Here is a 20,384-nt window from a genome sequence, read left to right on the forward strand (position 1 = left end):
CCACACATCCGGGAAGTTCAGCGGGTTCGGCGGGATAAAACGAGAGAGAGGGCACGCGCGCGACTCCGCTAGCAGACGACAAACCGGGAGGTTGCCGTTCTCCATCTTTGGGCTGTATCGGCGGGCTCTAACGAACATCGAACTCTCGCTCGTGGCTGCCGTTTGAAGTGGTTCGCGTTCTTAGAATAGTTGTGGCTACTCCAAAATCAGCCTATAGCTCTCTGTCGTTCTATTTTGCTAAATGATCAACTAGCATATCTTTTTTTCCGTTACTTAAATAGCAGTTGAGTCAGCTGGCAGTACTACCCTCAACTACTGCGTGTATTGTGGCAGGAGAGCACGTTTTATTTATTATTTCAGACTTCCACTCACGGTCGCTAAAGGCCTACACCAGTACGAACTTGTGTATAGTAAAAAAGGTACAGCCACCGGATTTACTTTTCGCCAAAGAGACCGGCCAATCAGACACAGTTTTCCCAATAATTTTTTTTTTATTTGCACGCAGGTAACAGCGCAATTGGACCTCGTGAGTCCTTTTATCTAGCATAATATTACACGACAACTGGCATACCAAAATGTGCGCATCCGCGCTTGGAAGTTCCAAAATGACGCGATTTTAAACAGAGTTTGCACGCCAGCCGGACGCTACCTACAGCCTACTCAGCTTGTTACGAGCACTCAGAAAATGCTAATAGTCTTCCTTTCTACTTCTTCCGGTTTTGCCCCAGCAGGACGCATCTTGTCTCAAGTAGATATTTTTACAAATAAAACATAATGGTGGTTGACGTAGACGTGATATTCTCGGCTTGAGGAGAGAGTGAAAATCGTGAGTGGGGCCATAGCGCGGCTTACTTAGTACTCTACCCTTTGCTGCCCGTGGCATCAGCGGACGTCTATCTGGAGAACACCGGAGTAAACTGCAGTCGGTTCGTGCTCCGTGCATTTTTGAACTGCACCAAGAAAGGTACACACGGCAAACGTGCGTATACATTTCCCTGGTTTAACCGACGTTCTAATTAATTGTTTTTATGAGTGTCCTTCTTTTTCTTCTCTTACTTATATTTATATATTGGAAACTTTTTTTATTCACCAACGTCTGAAGTGAGGCTCGAACTGTTCAGAACCAAAGGAAGAAGAATATCGAGCCAAACCTTATTTATTATTTAATTATCACCTTACTGTTACAACTATGTTTTGCTATTGATGGCTTCCACAGCTTCGCGATTTAGACAACGGAGAATTTTAGTAGCTCGGTCCGATGACTCCGATAAAGACATCGGATACTTCGCCGCCGTCTTTGCGCATCCATCATATCGTTATTAGGTACCGTTATCGCGGGTATCGGAGGTATCGGAAGGATCTTCTAAATCTCTCGAATATTAGGCAACGGCTGCAACGACGAAGCTTTGTTCTATCCTCGAGGTAAATAGTACTTCCATTTCTTCGCTGAAGAAGCTCAATGCAGAAAATGAAGCATTCGTGAGGAACAATTTGGCACTCCCATCCAGTGCCTCAGCTAAAATGGTGTTCAGCGTAGCAGTCGACATATTGAGTAAGAAATACCGCTAGATGTTTGACGAGACTTTCGAGAGCCAGCTGTTGCTCAAAATACTCAAGGTCATTAAATGAAACACGTTGCAACAATAAGAACCTGAATAACCCTCTTCCCTTTGTTTCTTACTTGAGAACAATAATGTTAAAAGTAACGCCACGAAAGTAACGGATTACTTCTTGTGGTAACGGTCAGTTACTTTTATGGGAGGGTAATTGTAATTGTAATAAATTACAATTTAGCCTTGAGTAATTGTAAATGTAATTCCTTACTATTTTTCAGTAACGTGTACAAGTCTGGCTGAAACGAAGTATACCTAAGACTGTGCACGTGCGACGACTGCTATTTACGCGCCTCGTGCATATAAATACCACCAAATACACTCACTTAAGGGCAAGATACATGGACGGCAGAATCGTCCGATCCGACAGTCCGAACGCCGCTCCGATTTGAGACACACGCTTCCGACCTTGCAAGCGACACGACAATCCGTTCGGCTCCGCCCAGGAGATCCAACTTCCAAGCACTCCAGCGGAGGTCCGCGTTCATAGATCTCTGGTCCCTGATTGACGGTTTAGCTCGCACAAGCGAAGTTAGGAGCTTGTTCTCGCTAGTGCGCGCATTCTTTGGCGGGGCCATCTTTTTCGAATGGGTCAGCGGGATCCACGCGTCCGGCTTTCCGTCGCCCGTCCTGTTTTCTTGTTCGCCCCGCCAGACCCAGTACCTCATCATGACATCCGCGCTAGCTGTGCTGTCATTGGCTGGACGCTTCCGACAGTCCGTCCTCCGTGCGAAACTATCTCGCACGTTGGACGCACGCCGGATCGCCGATCCGAGATCTGAAGCGACCAAATTTTTCGGATCAGGCAGTCGTATTGCCAGATCGGACGTCGGATCGGATGGATATTTCGCGCATGTGTCTCGCCCGTTACTCTGTTTCGAGGTATTGTTTTGACGTCCTCACCCGCAAGGTACACCCTTGAGTTCGCTTGCAAGGCATATAAGCTTTGCCGTACACCCGTGGGCGTGCCTTACTGCATGAGTTCCATATGAGGAGAGAGAGATGTTTCAGCAAAGCCTTAAAAACACAATAGCAATTTTTTTAATTGTTTATAAATAATGTTTTGTTAATCACAGATGACAAATCACATACAAATATGAAGACAATGAAACATATATTGATACGAGGCAAAATATTGCACATTCGGAAGAAGTCAACCGTGCTCGGGCCCCGGGACCGGCGCTTTGTCGGTTTGTTGTGCTCGTAGCACTGCCAATGCACGCTGCCCCCGGCAAGGCCCTAACTTTGAAATTGTACGTTTATTATTTTTGTGCTCTTAATTTAGCCGTTACTCATTTCTATCGACGTTACATTATCAGCGTGACAAACAGCTTGTAGCACCAATGATGTGAGGAGCTCTTAAAGGGGCTGTGCAATGATTTTCCAACTTCGGCCAAATAATTGTGAGGGTTGGTCTCGGTTACTTTTAGATCCAAGAGCAAAAAACCGTTTCTTTTTCCGTGCGCTAGTTTTTATTTAAAAAAATAGCAAAGATCGAAGTTTCCGGCGCCTCTCAACTCGTGCATAGGCGACAGAGTACTTCCGAGTCACGTGCGCAGTGACGCTTCTGGAGGTTTACGTCTTTTCCGTTTGGGCTCTGTTTTCCATAGCTGTTTTCTGGTACTCGGTAATGTCAACCCTGTTCTCAACCAGCATGGCGCGTTGGAGAGATGACTTAAACGATGTCGAGCGGAAGATGCTCAATCATACCGAATCTATCGGACTGATCGCTTACACGGGCACGCCACCGAAACGGCAGCGCGGAGAGCGGTCGCCCGATCATGAGTCGGTACCTCCGCCGAAGCCAAGTCCAGACCCAGACGGTTGGCGACTTACCACAACAGCATGGTAATAACTGCACGTCACATTTAATAACTTGCGTAGGCTATTTCGAGCTTGCTTTTGTATGACGTTTATTTCATTCTAATCACAGGTGCTCTTGTAAGCGGTGCGGAGTCATGCCGACGTCGCGAGAGTGTGTGTGCTGCCGCGACTGCCCGCCTGCGGTCGCAACCCAGCCGGAGGGATGCGTGACAGAACACGCAGACTTCGCGTCGATCTGCCTCCAACCTGGAGTATTAAACGTGGCATTCTGGGCTTTGGAGGAGGCAGGTCTGCACCCGTCGCCGGGAGAACCGATGTGCGTAGTTCCCCTGAAATCGAAAAAAAGCTGGTCGCCAAGCATGCACTTGCGATCGCACGTTTTTCCATTCAGCTGACATGCCGCCAAACATTTCTTGAGCGACAGTATTTCTAGTGCCATCCAAGGAAGGGCCAGGATGACGTATTCAGTATTTTTGTCGCATACAATCTGTGGTTTATACTTACGTCCGAGTTACCCTCTAGAAGGGCTGACCCCTGCTGTTTTCTGCTTTTAGGGCTCTCCATGTGGTGTGTTCACCAGTAAGAAATGAAATGGTTCCAGTAACACATTCTCAAAGATCACTTCTAAATTCCTAATGTCTTTCAAGATGCATTGGCAAACTCGAGCAGTGTAGTCACAGCCTTTCCCTGGTTCAGCTTTCTTTTACAGTTGTTAGAAATTCTACTATTCTATAACCAAAAAGAGCGGCGGCTCATTTTTCATGTGGGTGTTTAGGAGAAAAGAAAAACAATGATTTTGCGTTAGTAATTGCTTATAATTTTGTCAGACATAGCGAAGAACTTTGGCATTTAGTTCCAACTACTAGTGCTGCATTTGGACGGAGAGAGTCTTCGGCAATGCTTAGTAGTTTGTTGTCGTGAGAAAAACAGTTACCTTTGCTCCCAAACACCCACTGCATTATATATTTAAGAAACTGTTTTATAGCTTGCTTATGAATGACTATACAGACAGAATTGACACAATGTGTTTTATTACGTGCACTCAAGCATCTTGCACCACATACAGTACAATCAGGCACTTATCAAATATCATTCAATTCCCAGTGGTCCACTGTTTTTCGACCAGCACATCGCTGTGATAATGATAATCCCTAGAGAAGGGTAACAAAGGACAAACTCAGCTAGGTGACAATCCCGAGACTGAAAAATCTGCCTGATCCTGCTATCGAACCAGGGAACTCTCCATTGCCAATGGAGCACGAGGTCCCTGGTTCGATACCAGGACCAGCCGTTATTTTCGCAGTCGCACATCAGTCCCCTAGCTGTTTTTGGAGATGTGTGTTTGTCCTTTGCTCCCCTTCTTAAGAGATTATTGTTATTCTGGTCCAGCTTGCTTGCACCTTTGCATTATCAACATCCCTGTGGATATTGATAACTTCAAAAATTTTTCTTCTTCCTGCATACATCTCACCATCATTTACAGGTGTATAACCATGGGAGCGTGAATTTTGACTGCTACTTTATAATCATGTGTCACACTGGCAAGTTACCAATTTCCGTTTTCTATAATTTTGCAGGCTTCGCTTTGTGGCATACAAACAGTTTGTGCGCTGGATGTGGCAGAGGCTGGGGCGTCGCAACAGACGTGTTCTGCCAGCCTGCGTCGTTGGACGAATTCGTCACGAATTCCCATCCGGGAATTACACTGGGTTTTTGGATCATGAATAAATGCTTTCAACTGAACTACTGCTGAGCACCCTTTAGACATTACAACATCCTCCATACTTCAGCTCAAACCACTCCAACAGCAAATAATTTTACAAGCATAGGTAGAGATGGCCAAGACTCGACAAGTCAACCCTGAAGTCGTCTTGCTATTTGGGGCCACTGCCTATTGCTGGTAGAATGTACTCATCATCATCTTATCGGTAATGTCAACGCATCATGACCATTATATAAAGAGAATGCTTCCCAGAAACAAACACATTTTCACTGTGAACGATCTGTACTGTTTGTCTGAGTTGCAGTTTAACGAATGTAACACAATGATTGACCTAACAGAACGATATGGACCCATAGTCATGGCCAAAAAGAATGGTGGACTGTGCATCTGCATCGACTACATTGTCCAAAACAGCTGCATCCCGAGGGAATGAGTCCTGATGCCAACAATTAATGCCTAGGAAAAATGGCTGGAGAAACGTGGTTCAGCACATTTGATGTTAGAGCAGGTTATTGGAAAGACCCTGCTGGCAGCAGAATCACAGAAGCACATTGTGACGGCAGAGCCAGCAACATGGTCTGGCAACTTGGCCACCCCATATAGGGACTTGAGGCACGAGCGCCCAAGCCGCCATTAAAGGGTCGACGTTCGTTCGGTTCACACTGTCGTCTTGGTTCCTTGCTGGTTCCCAATACATGGTGTCAGAAGTGTCCTACTGGCTGTCCCTGCACCGACATAAGCCACAACACAAGCTACGGAGGGATTCAAGCCTCCAGGGGGACTCGGACTCAGCGAAAACCTTTCCCAGAACTGGAAAAAATCCTGCCAACAGCTGGAGCTGTTCCTGGAAGCCACGGAGCCAGAAAAACCACGCTCGGCGAAACAAAAGCGGCAATACTCCTACACATCGTAGCACCGGACACTCTGGAAGTGTGCAATACCTTCCAGTGCACAGATGCAGAATGCGGAAGCTACAACCCCCTCCCTTGAGAAGTTCGAGACCTACTGCACGCCTCGCTGCAACGAGACATATGAGTGCTACGTATTCCGGTCTAGGATGCAGAAAGAAGGTGAGCCGTTTGAAAAATACTTTCGGGACCTCCAACTCAAGGTGCAATTTTACAACTTTGGTACCCTCGCCGACTCGATGACGCGTGACCAAATTGTCTACGGAACCGCTGACAAAAAACTACGGGAGCGCATGCTTCGTGAAGAAAGCTTAACTTTAGAGAAGCCTGTGCAGTTCTGCAAAACAGCTGAGCTAACAGAAACTCACAAAAAGGCCTGGGAAGCACCAGAGCACCTCCTCGATCCAGTGTCGGCATCGCAGAAAGAAGTCGAAGCACAGAAATGCAGCAGGTGCAATCGACAAAATCACTGGGCAGCAAGTTGCAGATCGCGAGTGTACGGGCATGACGATCAAAGGGCAACCGACTGCGTCACGTGCGAACATGATGACTTTGCGGTGCTGGAAGTGCAAGCTGTCACAGGAGACAAAGCCGACTGGCTGGTGGAAGCGTCAGTGGTTAACCAAAAGGTCCTACTTAAGGTAGATGCGACAGCGTCATAAAAAAGACAGACCTGGAGCGGAAGGTTGCTTCGGACTTTCCGAAGCTCTTCGAGGGCCTCGGCTGTATAAAAAAACCCTTACAAGATGGTCCTGAAGGACGGCTCTCAGCCTGTTATTAAGCCGGCGCGAAGAGTACCGCACACATTGAAGGAACCACTAAAGAGAGAGCTGGACAGAATGGAAGCCACCGAGGCCATCACCAAAATGAGCGAACCCACTGACTGGGTAAGCCCACTATTAATTGTCCGTAAAAAGGATGGCAAAATCAGAGTCTGAATAGACCCAAGCCACATAAATGAGTGCCTCAAGAGAGAGCATTACCAGATGCCAAAAAGAGAAGACATTGAGGCAGACCTGAAAAACGCAACAGTTTTTTCACGGCTAGATGCCAACTCAGGATTTCATCAAATTCACCTGGACGACGAAACCTAAAAAATGTGCATGTTTGGCACACTTTTTGGGCGCTATTGTTTCAAACGACTGCCTTTCGACATCGCCTCGACACCCGAAGTTTTCCAAAAAAGAATGTCCCAGGTTTTTGAAGATTTGCCAGGTGTAAAAGTCTACATAGATGACATTATCATCACGGGGGGCATGGAAGCCGAACATGAGGCACGCTCTACGGACGGCCAGTCGTGGAGGACTCGCGTAGGACGCGGAGAAATGCAGGTTTGGCGTGAAGGAGGTGGTTTTCCTGGGACACAGGATCAGTGCACTTGGCATACAGCCTGACAAGAGCTTGGTGGACAGCGTAGTAAATATGCCAGTTCCCCAAGACAAGAAGGATGTTCAATGCATGCTGGGTGTGTTCACATATTTCAGCAAGTACCTGCCTAGATTCTTGGATCAGACCACCCTCCTACGGAACCTGCTCAAGACGGAGTCGGTATTCGAGTGGACCCCCAACCATGACAACGAGTTTAGTATTCAGTGCTTCATTGCCTTCTACAATGAAGCACTGGACACCAAAGTGCCCATGGATGCGTCCAGCTATGGCCTTGGCGCAGCTCTCTTCCAACGCCATGACACAGAGTGGAGGCCTGTAGCTTATAGATCCCGAGTGCTGACAGAATGCGAATCTCGGTACTCCCAAATTGAAAAGGAAGCACTGGGAAGCATGTTTGGTTGTGAGCGGTTTCACGATTTCATTTATGGAAGACCCATAACCTTGGAAACGGACAGCCAACCCCTCATCGCTATTGCAAAAAAGAATGTAAGGGACATGCACCCTTGCCTCTAGCGCTTTTTTCTCGGACTGATGAAGTATAACTACAAGTTTCAATTCGTTCCAGGCAAGCAGCTAGTACTTGCAGATGCGTTGTCACGCGTACCGGCCCCAAGAGACTCACAACCCGTGCCTGAGGAACATGATGCCGAATTGCATGCGGTCGAAACACTGTCACACCTGGTGAGCGACACCACAATGACCAAGCTCGCTACAGCGACAGCAGAGGACAAGCACAGGCCGAAAAAGACAGCAGCAGCGCCCCAAGAAGTCACAATGCTCAAAAGGCACCAGCCAAGTTGAAAAAAACACAAATGAAGAACATAACTGTAGTGATGACACGACAGTTCTCACTCGCGTGCCCCGCGGCAACGCGTCCATGCTAGTGCGCATGCTCGGGGTTATCTCTTCAGTTCGAGAGAAGTGATAATAAAACACTTGGGTTCCGGACTCCGGTGTGGCTGGTCGCTCCTTCCCCGCGAGACATGGTGTCAGAAGTGGGATCCTTCCCGAAGGAGCGACGCAGCGAGTGAGCCGTCGGCGTGGCACATCCTGCAACGCCCGCCATGGCGGACGAAGACACTAAGCCTACGCAGTTCTGCGCTGCTGGCATTCAGCCACCTCCGAAGTTTGACTTTTCGAACCCCGGCGAGTGGAAGGAATGGGTTTTCCTGTTCGACGACTACTGCTACCCTTCTGGGCTCTACCAGGCGCCGGGCGAAGTGCAAGTCAGGACACTGCTGTACGCCATGGGCTCCCGTGAGGCTCGTCAACTCCTAGACATGTTGGCCTTGACAAGCGACGACTGGTGCTCTCTTCAAGCGGTAAAGACGAAGCTCACCGACCACTTCATCCACCCGGTCAACGAAGTCTACGAAAGCGTGCGCTTCCACCGTCGCGTCCAGGCTGAAGGAGAGTCAGTAGACGACTTTTACACTGCCCTACGTACGCTCGTCAAAAAGTGCAATTACACCTCCGCGGAAGTCGAAGAACGCCTCGTCCGCGATAGATTCGTCGTCGGTCTTCTGGACTCTAAGCTGGTAGACAAGCATGTCACACGCCAAAGCTCACGCTCGAGGACGCGAGACTTCAGTCCCGTATTCACAAAGACGCCGTGAAGGCCCGGTCTGAAGTTTTCCAGAAGGAACCAAATCCTGCCATTGTGGTTTCCGAAGCAAAAGTCCGAAAACGTCTTCCGAAGTCACGACGGCATTCTGACTTGTCGGGGGAAGGCGCAACGAGGACTCCCAAGCCTTGCTCAAGCGACGGACGCTGCAGGTTCTGCGGCAGGTCACCTCACCCCCGCTCCGAATGTCCGGCAAAAGAGGCAAGATGCAGGTGGTGCAAGAAAGTTGGACACTTCGAAGCCGTCTGCGAAAAAAAAGCCATGGGTTCTGTCGAGCTGCACACAGTTGCGGCAGGCGCCCGTACCAGAGCCAAGTTCGCAACCGTGGCCGTCAACGGACACAACGTGAACTTCAAAGTGGACTCTGGAGAGGGGGTGACCGTGGTGTCGAGTTCATTCCCTGGAGTACCGAAAAAGCTTCGTGCACCAGAAGGTGAGCTCACGGGCCCCGGAAACCACCCCCTGAAAGTACTGGGCACGTTCCCCGCAGCGCTGCAATGTAGGGACAAGTCGACCGTGCAGGACATTTACGTCATGCCTTCACAACACCCTCCTCTTCTCGGCTTCCCAGCAATACAAGCGCTGGGAGTCATTCAGTTTGTCCGCAATGTGGCGACATCAGCGGTGCTGCGGAGAGACAGGCTTTTCGACGGTCTGGGGGAGCTAAAGGAGGAATACGTCATCCGCCTTCGACCTGGTGCCAAGCCCTTCGCTCTAAGTGTGCCGAGGAGGGTCCCGATCCCGCTGCACGACGTCGTTCGAGCTCAAGAAACTAGAGTCTGAAGGAGTCATCCGCAAGGTTGACCGCCCCACAGACTGGTGCGCGGGCATGGTCGTCGTTTCGAAGACAGGAGGAGGCTACCGCATCTGCGTAGACCTCACGCGCCTCAACCAAGTCGTACTGAGGGAGCGTCAACTTTTACCTTTGGTTGAGAACATCCACAAACGTCTCGGGCAAGCGAAGGTTTTCTCGAAGCTGTACGCCACTGCAAGCTTCCACCAAGTGAGGCTTTCTGAAGAAAGTCAGGAGCTGACGACGTTCATAACCCCGATGGGAAGGTTCCGTTTCCGCAGGCTGCCTTTTGGCATTTGTTCAGCGCCAGAGTACTTCGAGCGTCAGATGAGTCGCATTCTAGAGGGACTGAAAGGAGTTGTAAGCATGATCGACGACATTCTCGTCTTCGGCGCATCAAAGGGCGAGCACGATCGTCGACTCCAGCAAGTGCTGCAAAGGCTCGACGAGGCAGGCGTCAAGCTAAACAAGAAGTGCAGCTTCGCTGTCTCAGAAGTCAAGTTTCTGGGCGTGTTGGTCAGCGCCAGAGGAATCAGCCCGGACCCCAAAAAGATCAAGGCCCTGCAGAAGTTGCCGATACCCTCGGACGTTAGCGGGGTACGAAGACTGCTAGGAATGGCGAACCACGTGGGGCGCTTCATTCCACACCTCTCGGACGTCACGGCACCAATCAGAGAACTGCTGCAACAGCGCAACTCGTGGTACTGGGGACCAAGCCAGCAAGCTGCTTTTGAGAAGCTAAAGAGCATGCTTAGCTCTCATATCTGCTTGGCCAAGTACGACCCGTCCTCCCCAACAGTAGTTTCAGCTGATGCAAGCTCTTACGGACTCGGGGCCGTCATGCTTCAAGATCAGCCCTCCGGCGAGAGACGAGCAGTGGCCTATGTATCAAGGGCCCTCACAACCACCGAAACACGCTACAGCCAGACCAAAAAAGAAGCCCTGGCCGTAACGTGGGCGGTCGAGCGCCTCGATCAGTATTTGAGAGGCATCGACTTCTAAGTCGAAACGGATCACCGCCCCATCGTCACGCTCTTGGGATCTGCAGAGTTGGATCTGATGCCACCTCGAATTCAGCGACTACGCATCCGCCTCATGCGCTACCAGTTCACCGTTCTTTATGCCCCGGCAAACTTTTAGCTACGGCGGACACCCTGTCAAGGGCCCCGGTGCAGGAACTGGATCAGCACTGCCAATGTCGGGTGGACTCCATAGAACTCTTCGTCGGCGAAGAGGTTTCAGCAGCCGCTGATGTCGTGTCATCCCGCCTGGAAGCCCTACGAAAGCACCAAGCAGAAGACGACATTTGCTCGGGCCTGCAACGCTTCTGTGAAAAGGGATGGCCAGAACATGTGTCCGGAGTTCCTGTTCATGTAAGAGAGTACTGGAAGGAACGTGGGAACATCACCGTGTGCAATGGCTTATTACTCGAAGACCGCCGCATCTTCATTCCGCGCTCGCTGAAACACGAGATACTGCAGCTGATACATGAATGCCATCAGGGCATCGGATGCTGCAAGGCAAGAGCAAGGCACGCAGTTTGGTGGCCTACTCTAAACAGCGAAATAGAGCAACTCGTGAAAGCCTGCGAGCAGTGCACCCAGACAAGAGTACAGCGCTCTGAGCCACTCATCAGCACACCGACTCCCAGTCGTCCGTGGCAGAGAGTCGGAGCGGATCTGTTCGAGCTCGAGGGGAGACACTACGCGCTCGTCGTGGACTATTATTCCCGCTTCCCAGAGGTCATCAGCTTGACGTCGACGACTTCAACGTCCGTCATCGCAGCAGTCAAGAGTACATTCGCCCGGTTTGGGATCCCCAACGTGCTGGTATCAGACAATGGGCTGCAGTTCTCTTCGAGACAGTTCGCCGAGTTCGCCCAGAGCTACGGTTTCGAGCATGTCACGAGCAGCCCACGCTACCCACAGGCGAATGGGGAAGCGGAGCATATGGTGCAGACCATGAAAGAGTTGTTCCACCAGTCAAGGGACCCGCACATGGCCCTCCTGGTGTATCGAGACACCCCTGGAGTGAGCGGTTACAGCCTGTCCAAACCGCTAATGGGCCGACGGTTGCAGACAAAGGTACCGAAGATGCCAGAGACGTTGCAGCCGGGGTGGCCATCATGACGGGACTTCAAAAGAAAAGACGGGGAGGCCCGAAGACGCCAGCGAAAGGACTTCAATCGCTGTCACGCCACTTGCGAACTTCGCCCGCTGTCCGTAGGAGAGGACGTGTGGGTACAAGACGTGCGGTGCCGAGCAACAGTCCTCAGTCCAGCGAAGCGGCCGTGCTCCTACGTAGTCGAGACTGGGACAGGAGTCCTGCAACGCAACCGCTGGCACCTGGTACCATTCGATGCGTCTCCGGCGGGTTTCGACGCTCCGGATCCTGGCGGTTCGACCAATGAGACTACGGCTACAGCTCCAGCCAGTCCGGCGGTCTCAACAGCAAGAGCAAGTCTGGGTGCAGGGAGCCAACAACAGCCTACCGCAATTGAGCCTGCACCAACAGCAGCGCCGACGAACTTGAACTCCCCTTCAACATCAACGTCGACGGACAATACGCCGATAAGAGTGACTCGGTCGGGCCGCCAAGTTAGGCGACCCGTACGTTTGGACTTGTAAAACTTAGAAGGGGGGATGTAGTGATGACACGACAGTTCTCACTCGTGTGCCCCGCGGCAACGCGTCCATGCTAGTGCGCATGCTCGGGGTTATCTCTTCAGTTCGAGAGAAGTGATAATAAAACACTTAGGTTCCGGACTCCGGTGTGGCTGGTCGCTCCTTCCCCGCAAGACAACAACCTCCATAAAACAAATGGCCACCAGCCTATTACGTCTGAGGAGGGAGGAGTGTACCCGGAGGTCTTCTCCCAAAACGGCTGATCCGGGCTGCCACCAAGTCCTCCTTCGGTGGCCTGTCGAGGCTGTGGCTCAGGCAGGGCGGATCTGGTCGCTCCGCATCCAGCTCGAAGGCTTCCCTCAGGGACCCCATCTCCTCACAAACCGTCACAGCTTGAGCAAGGAGTTTTGCGACATAGCCTGCAGAATCAATTTGAACACTAATCATCTTGCCAACTGTAGTACTTCGATAGCAAATCAATGACATGCAGTGATCTGAGTTACAACGAAAAAAGGCAGCACCTGCTCTCCCCCTCTGTAATGCCTTTTGGCCCCTGAGGGCATGATCAAGAAATAAATAAATGTTGGCACTTTGGTTAATTTTTGTTTTGAATAATCTTCACATTGGTAAACCATGAAATAGATATAAATACCTAGTATTTGTTAAATATTGCTCTAAAAAAAAAGGAGTTTGCGAGGCTAACATTTTTGGCCTCAACTGCACAGTTTTTTCTTCGAACAATAGGTAACTCACTTCGTATAGGTCCCGGAAACAACAAATAAGGCCTCCCCCCCCCCCCCCCCCCCAGAAATGGTAAAATGGAAAACGCAAGGAAAAAGAGAAACCCTGAAGCCAATACAGCACTCGGAATTCGAGTTGTCACAGAAGATACATGGTTATGTCTCAGTAAAATAAATTCACGATCACAAGGAATCTTTTGCTCTGCACATGACACTTATTTTCATGATCTAGTTAAATTGATCAATTGTAGATAATCTTGCTGTGAATATGTTGAAGTGGGTAGTGAGCAGCATGTAATAATTACAAAGTTCATATATTAATCACTTAGAAATTATTATAAAGATTATTTTCATAATGCTTGAATGCACTCAAAAGCACGACAAAGTGAAATTATTTCTAGGTTACCATATGTGGCTTGGGTCTTCTCTGGATGAGCAGCGTGGTGCCCTTTTCTGGCCTTGGGCGACTTGAGCTTCCACTTCATCTCGCCTGCTTGGGTGATGGCCTGCTCCCTGCTGCCATTCTCGTTGTAGTGCAGCGCTGCTACACGGGTCCTACAATAGAAGATGCAGTCAAACAGGTTGTGGTGCTTCTCCCACAGGTGGTGTACATTTGGGCGTGCAGCTCGCCGTGTTTTCGAAGGTGGGAAACTCGCACCTACAGCATGCGTTTCTTACCTTCGATAACACATTGGTGACTCAAGAATTTCGAGCATGCAAGCATAAATAAAGCACAACAAAAGGCAAGCAGCATGTGCTGGAGCTTGTACATAAAAAGAAAACCATGAATTTGCAAGACCAAAACAAACAACATGTTGCCTGTGGAGTCGCGATCAACAGACAAGAAATTATAAAATGGTGACAGAGAAACCTGCGATGGATGGATGGTAGCGGCCATTGTAGCAGGTGCTAGCTTGCACCACCAAGCCTTCAACTTCAAAGTATGTTGCCATCGTTGAATGAGTTCTAGGCTTTTTTTTCACTTTTAGTTTTCGGGTCCACTTGTTAGAGCATAATTTAGAGTGCAATTAAAAAAAAAAAGTTAGAATCGTGGAATAGCAGTAGACAACGAAATATAATGTTGCACAGTGAAACCGTAGTAATCCTTATGAATCAACTAGCAACGAAAGAACTGAAAGTGTTGTACATCCTATCTCCATATTTTATTTTGAAATGGTAAGTGATGTGCAGAAATGCACATCACACACATAGGTAGCCCTTCCATATTTTGTCATGATGTAGCACCTAAAGATTTTTTCCTGAGTAATTTCTACATTTTCATACCTGGCAAGCATGCCTTTCGGGTGAAATGCGGCCCACTTGGGTGCGAAGCCATTGAGGACCGAGTGGAAAGACTCCAAAGCATACGTCTGGCTGTCCGGGGACAGCTGGCGCAGGTCCTTCAGCAAGGACTTGCTTGTGACCACGTCGACAAATCTGACATGTGCAGGTGTATCTAGAAAAACAATGAAACACAAAAAGGGCTTGCTGTAAAAAAATGCACTTCATATTTTGTATGTTCCCCTCAAGAGCTAAAGAAATAATATTGTCCATTTTTTCTTGACGGCCGTCTCCTTTCACATTTATACGATGTAAAACCGTCAAAGATATGTGAAATGTCTATTCACCTGGAGTCAACCATTCGCCATCCTCGATCGGCTCGTGGAGACACTTGGTGTAGACCCCAGGGTGGCCCACATGAACATTCACCACGTGCCTGGTGATGCTTGACCAGGCATCCACAAGGAGGTCCCCGTCGGCCTGACTTGCTGCAGCGCACCAGTACATATGGTTGATGGCTGGCTGAGCCCAGTCAGCAATTAAGCCACACTCTTGGCCCTTGCCTGCAGCATTTAGGCTCTTCTTGACACCTGCGATTGAAGGAGTGCACAGAGTCAGCCATAGTCTCTCTTGCTCTAACAGCTAGTCTACATGGAAATATTTAGCACCTCACAAAGTATAATCATGCCTTTTGTCAGTGATGCTTCCAATATTTTAATTGGAAATGGGAATTCTGTTCTAATTTGGGGCTTTCTGTACCAACTGCCCAGCATATGCGAGCACAGTAATGTGAGCAACGTAAGTAAGAGTACAGAGCAGTGGTGTAGCTAAGGGAAGGGCTTATAAACTTCCACCCCCCCCCCCCCCCGCCCGCCAAAAAAAAAAAAAAAATGTGGATGCTTAGGAGAGTTTGAACTTGCAGGTGTGCAGAGCGCGTATGTCTTGGTTTATGCTACAAAAATTAAAGATCCATTAGTGGATCCTTAGGGAATGAGTTAGCATAACCCTTAGGAAACAGCACACACGACCCCCTTTGGGAAACGCTTACGCTAAACCGTTCACTTTTCTGTTTTGGCTTTCTCTGTTGCTGCTTCTATTTTTGGCTGCATCTCCTTGGCTTTGTTACGGGGTCAGTGTTAGCGTTTCCCAAAGGGGACGTGTGCAGCGTTTCCCAGGCGACATGGTAACGCATTCCTTAAGAATCCACCAATGGATCTTTTTTTAATTTTTGTAGAACAAACTAAGGCATGCGCACTCCACACACCTGCAAGTTCAGGCTCACCCCACCATTTGCATGCTAATTGGCTTCCGCATTGTGATGTTGCCTCCCTCTCACCTTTATCCTTCAATACACTCCTCCATTTTACGTGTTGCGTTTCCCTTTTTACTGTTTTGTCCACATACGAACGCCGTCAGCTTTTTTCTGTCGTGGGTACTAATGCCATTAAAAAAACAATTTCTGGCAGCGCCACTGGTACACAGGGTAAAGCAGTCTCATATAGCAGCATACCATAGTTCTAGCTCTAGTTCGAACATATTGTGTTTAAAATGCAGGTTTAAAAAGCAAAAAAAAAATGATAATTAAGATAGTGGATGTAAAATAGAAAAAATAGAGATTTCTCAAAAATTTAAAGCCATTTCTCTTTTTCATTCAGGAAGATCTACAGTGGAAAAGATGTCTATGTATCCACAAGACAAAATGTAAAAGCTTAGTGATACTAGACAAACAAACACAGCTCGCATATATGGCAGCTTCGCCTTGTTAGAAAGCTTGCTTACATTGAACATTCCCACCCAATGACAAAGGGCTCTGTTTCCCAACAAGTAGGACATTGCTTGGGTCGCCAAAACCCCACTTTTGCCATGTTGACGAGCAGTGTAGGCTGTTTGTTTGCAAAGTTGAGCTGGTCCAGAGCAAATGACATTTACTTTTAGAGACATGCCAGACATCGAAGAAGTGGAGTATGTCCGGCTCCTTCTCCCTCAGGTGCTTCGCAATGGAGCGGTGCCTGTCGGTGGTTAGGGACCGCACCGTGAGCCCTTCGTCCCTTGTGAAGGCCAGGGAGCGCAGGAGGCCTTCCTTCTCCATATGCCCACTGCAGCGGACCGCCTCACACTGCATAATCACCATAAAAAGGAGCAAATCCTTCTCAGTAGCTGCAATGATTATGTCTACTGTATATACATGTATTCTGCAGACTTAAAAGTTCTGCACTATTTTCTCTTTAGATATAAGAGGTGCGAACACCTAGCTTCGGACAGAAATTTTGTTTCAGAGGTCTGTTTAACTTCGTAGTAATACATGCTAGATAGAGATGCAAAAATAAATTGAAAGACAGGAAAGGTATGCAGCAGACAGTGGGATGGCCACAGTATCAAACATGATATTTGATTTTTTTCTGAAAAATTTGAATTAAAAGGATAGCTAGCAGCGAGCAATTTTTAGAATCGCTGCAATTAACAAAAAGCAAGGAAGCTCTGCCTTCTGCCACAGGAGCATTGAGTCACTATCATTAGTTATAATTGAAGGCTTCACTGTGTATCAGGGTGTACTATTCTTCATCCCAGATTTACGGGCCCCAAACAAAAACTACTGTAAGGAGGTGGCTTCATCCATTGCTCACCTCTCCAACCTGCACCTGCTCAAAGTGCAGGATTTTGTTAACACGTGGCACATGCAGGGAGTATGTGAGGTACTTGGCGCTGAAGCCTGGAGAATCACATCTCCCATCTCCAGCGAGGTCAAGCCGCTGGTCGCTGAGCTCGTCCAGCAGCAGCTTCTGCTCATCTCTCCACACCTGTAAAAAGCAATACTGAAATGTTGGAAACTGCCGTATAGCTTCTACTTGTTAAACACTGCGTTTGAACATGAAAATATGTAATATAAAAAAACAAGTGTCATCATAATCACCTCTTCAACAGCTGGAACAAAAATTGCCCGCTGATAGTTGAAGTAAGTCTTCACGGAGAAAACTTGGATGTTCATCATCCGGAACAGGCGCAGCGTCTTGGTGGGAGAGGCACCCGTAAACAGAACCATGGACGTTAGGAGCAAGTTTCCAGCCCCCCTGCCGTTGATGTAGGGCTGGCTGTCCCAGCGGTTCGTGTGACCAGCAGGGCAGGAGGTGTACACAGAGATCAGTGTACCATTCGACTTGATGGATGCCTTGCAGGGGCTGTAGCAAGACTTGCATACTTCAAAGAGTTGCAGGAGGTAGCTCTCGAACACCACGAACTTTCGCTCCATATACCCTGGCTCCGCACCCGTGGTGGTGTTTTTCCTGTAAAAGTTACAAATGTGTACTGTTCAGAACTCATTACTGTGCTCAGCTTATCAAAGAATAGGGCATTATGTCATTATATTTGGGCTGGAGATTTTAGGGTGTTCATTTCTAAGAAATATTTGCAGCCTTTTTTCATTTTTTATTCTTTTCTCCCATAAAACATGCATATTTTGCCCATTTATTTCGGGTGGACGCATCCAACCGTGATGATCACTGAAAAGTAATTGCGAATGAATGCACAAACCTCATAAAGACTAAGATCTGAAATTTATTTACAATTTATAGACTTCCTTATAAATCATGACGCTTCATGCTCACCATAATGTAAATTGCTTGCAAACGACGGGCAATGAATCTGCACTTTGTGAAAGTTTGAATATTCTTTAACGTAATCACTCGGAGCTTTTCTTATTTTCTTCTTACCCTACTACCCTCCTGCTCGGTGCGCCGACAAAAATTAAAGAGTACTCAATTTTTCCTCGTCACAATTCATTTGATTGCAACCACCAGTACTTTCCAACATAATTCAAAGATTCAAGACTGCTGAAACGCAGGAAAAAGCAGTAGCCAGCTAAGCATGAATGTGCTTTTGTGATATGAGATGTTTGGTAAAATTGGACTTGTATCTACAGAGAACAAATTTCTCAAAATTTAATGGAGTTTTGATGTCTTGTACCAAAACAGCTTCATATAAATACGTCACATCATAGTTACCATGGCTATGCTGATTTGATTTGTTGCACAGATCCCAGGCCCTAAATGTTCCAATGAACCTAACCTGTTTCATACAGGGAGAAAACCATTCTTACTCGACAACGCTCTCTCTGACAAACGGCTCGAATGTGGGATCCTCGTCCTCGTTGTCATCCTCGTCCTCGTTGTCATCCACGTCCTCGTCCTCGTCGTCCGACTCGCTTGGTGCTGGGCTCAATGCTGGCCCCATGGACGCTGGGTCAGCAGGTGCCAGAACTGGCCTTTGTAGTGGCACAGGAGAGTTGGTGCTTGAGGAGCTTCTTACGGTGTCGCTGCTGCCACCAGCTAGCTGCAAGTCCTCAGTCTGTACAGAGTGGCTTGTCAGCGCTCTTGCATAGAAGTTGTCCTGCGTGCCTGAAAGGGATCAAGAACAGAGGTTTAAAGGGGCATGTGCAACCCCCCCCCCCCATCCCCCTCCCTCCAAGCTTGACCCACAAATCCGCCCCTAATTCGACATATCAAACTAGCCACGCATAGGCTTTATTTTTTTTTTCACGTGACACCAATCACAAGCAGGCGAATACAGGCTATAATTAGAATGCAATTAATTGCAAAGGTGCAAGCGAGCTGGACAAGAAAGATGAAAATAATCCCTGGAGAAGGGGAACAAGGGGGACAGAGGACAACACAAATCTCCAAACACAGCTAGGTGACTGGTGCGAGGCTGCTATTTCATGCCTACCGCCAGACTGCTTCCCCAGCCAAGGGTCCGTTCCCACAGAAGCGCCTTTCACGGTAGGCGGCCTCGGAGTCTGTGCAGGCGCCTCTTTCTGCTCTGGAACGGCCTGAACCGCCGCGTCGCGGGTGGCCATTCGGGGACCGCAGTGGCAGCAGTACTCGCGAGGCTCGCAAGCTGCCTCGCTCTCGACGCAGTTCGTCTCTTCACTCGGCTTGTCACCTTGGAAAACCGAATATCCTCATAAAACTTCTGCTGAAAAAGTGCATGAACGCGTACCATTCACTGAAGTAGGAACGCCACTTACCATAGTTCTTCGGCGTTTCAGCGTTGGGCCTTTCGCTGCGAGGAGGGGAGGCTTCGCGGAGGGGGGCAGGCGAAGAGAAGGAACGACACCGGGCTTCAAGTGTCATTTCTTAGTAGTCTGCCCAGCATCACGAAGGATGCTAGCGATGCAGTGGTAGTCCCGTTCGCCATCGAAATGCTGGGAACACACTCGAAGACCAGACGTTCCTGGATCCTCCCTTCCGATTCTCTGGCACCACGCACCCCTGAGGGGTTCCTCGCGCGGTAGTCGATGGCACAGGAGATTTGGAGTTCGGACGAACAGGGGACTCCGGTTCGGGCACAACGAAACACCGCACCCGGTAGGCATCGCCCGTGATCGCGGCGGGCGATACAACCGTTCGTTGAGAAACGCGCGGAAACGAAAGTTCGCAGTTTGCTCCTCGACAAAACCAAACAAACCCGGGGAACGACTCGGAGGGTGGCCGGACCACGAGGGCCGGACGGCTGCGCAGGTGGGATGGTTTCGTTGGCTTTCGGTAGATGGCGCCACGACAATTTATAAATTGTATGAATAAAACTAGACTTTTTACGCATTAATTTACGCTCCAACGACAAGATTTTTAAAAATAAACCTTAAATTGAGAACAAAATTGCACAAATCGCTAACTTTACAAACAACATCCTCCACAGTACGTCACAGAGCGGTTCCTGTAATCGCCACAGGTGGCTGTAGGTCGGGCAAATAATTAGTTTTTTTCTTGTCGATTACGCATTGGAATCCCGTTATTACGGGTCAAGGATGCATGTTTTCGTTTACCTGTGGAACGATAAGCAATATAAAAAATACAAACGGTAAATTCTTTC

At 48.7% G+C, this 20,384-nt stretch overlaps 1 pseudogene; it reads right to left on the reverse strand.

Moving 5' to 3' along the window:
- Positions 1-3,569: 3,569 nt before the first annotated feature.
- LOC115318250 lies at positions 3,570-19,887 on the reverse strand (annotated as a pseudogene).
- Positions 19,888-20,384: the final 497 nt, after the last annotated feature.

Source organism: Ixodes scapularis, unplaced genomic scaffold, assembly GCF_016920785.2.
Source record: "Ixodes scapularis isolate PalLabHiFi unplaced genomic scaffold, ASM1692078v2 ptg000460l_1___fragment_1__unscaffolded, whole genome shotgun sequence".
NCBI classification, from domain to species: domain Eukaryota; kingdom Metazoa; phylum Arthropoda; class Arachnida; order Ixodida; family Ixodidae; genus Ixodes; species Ixodes scapularis.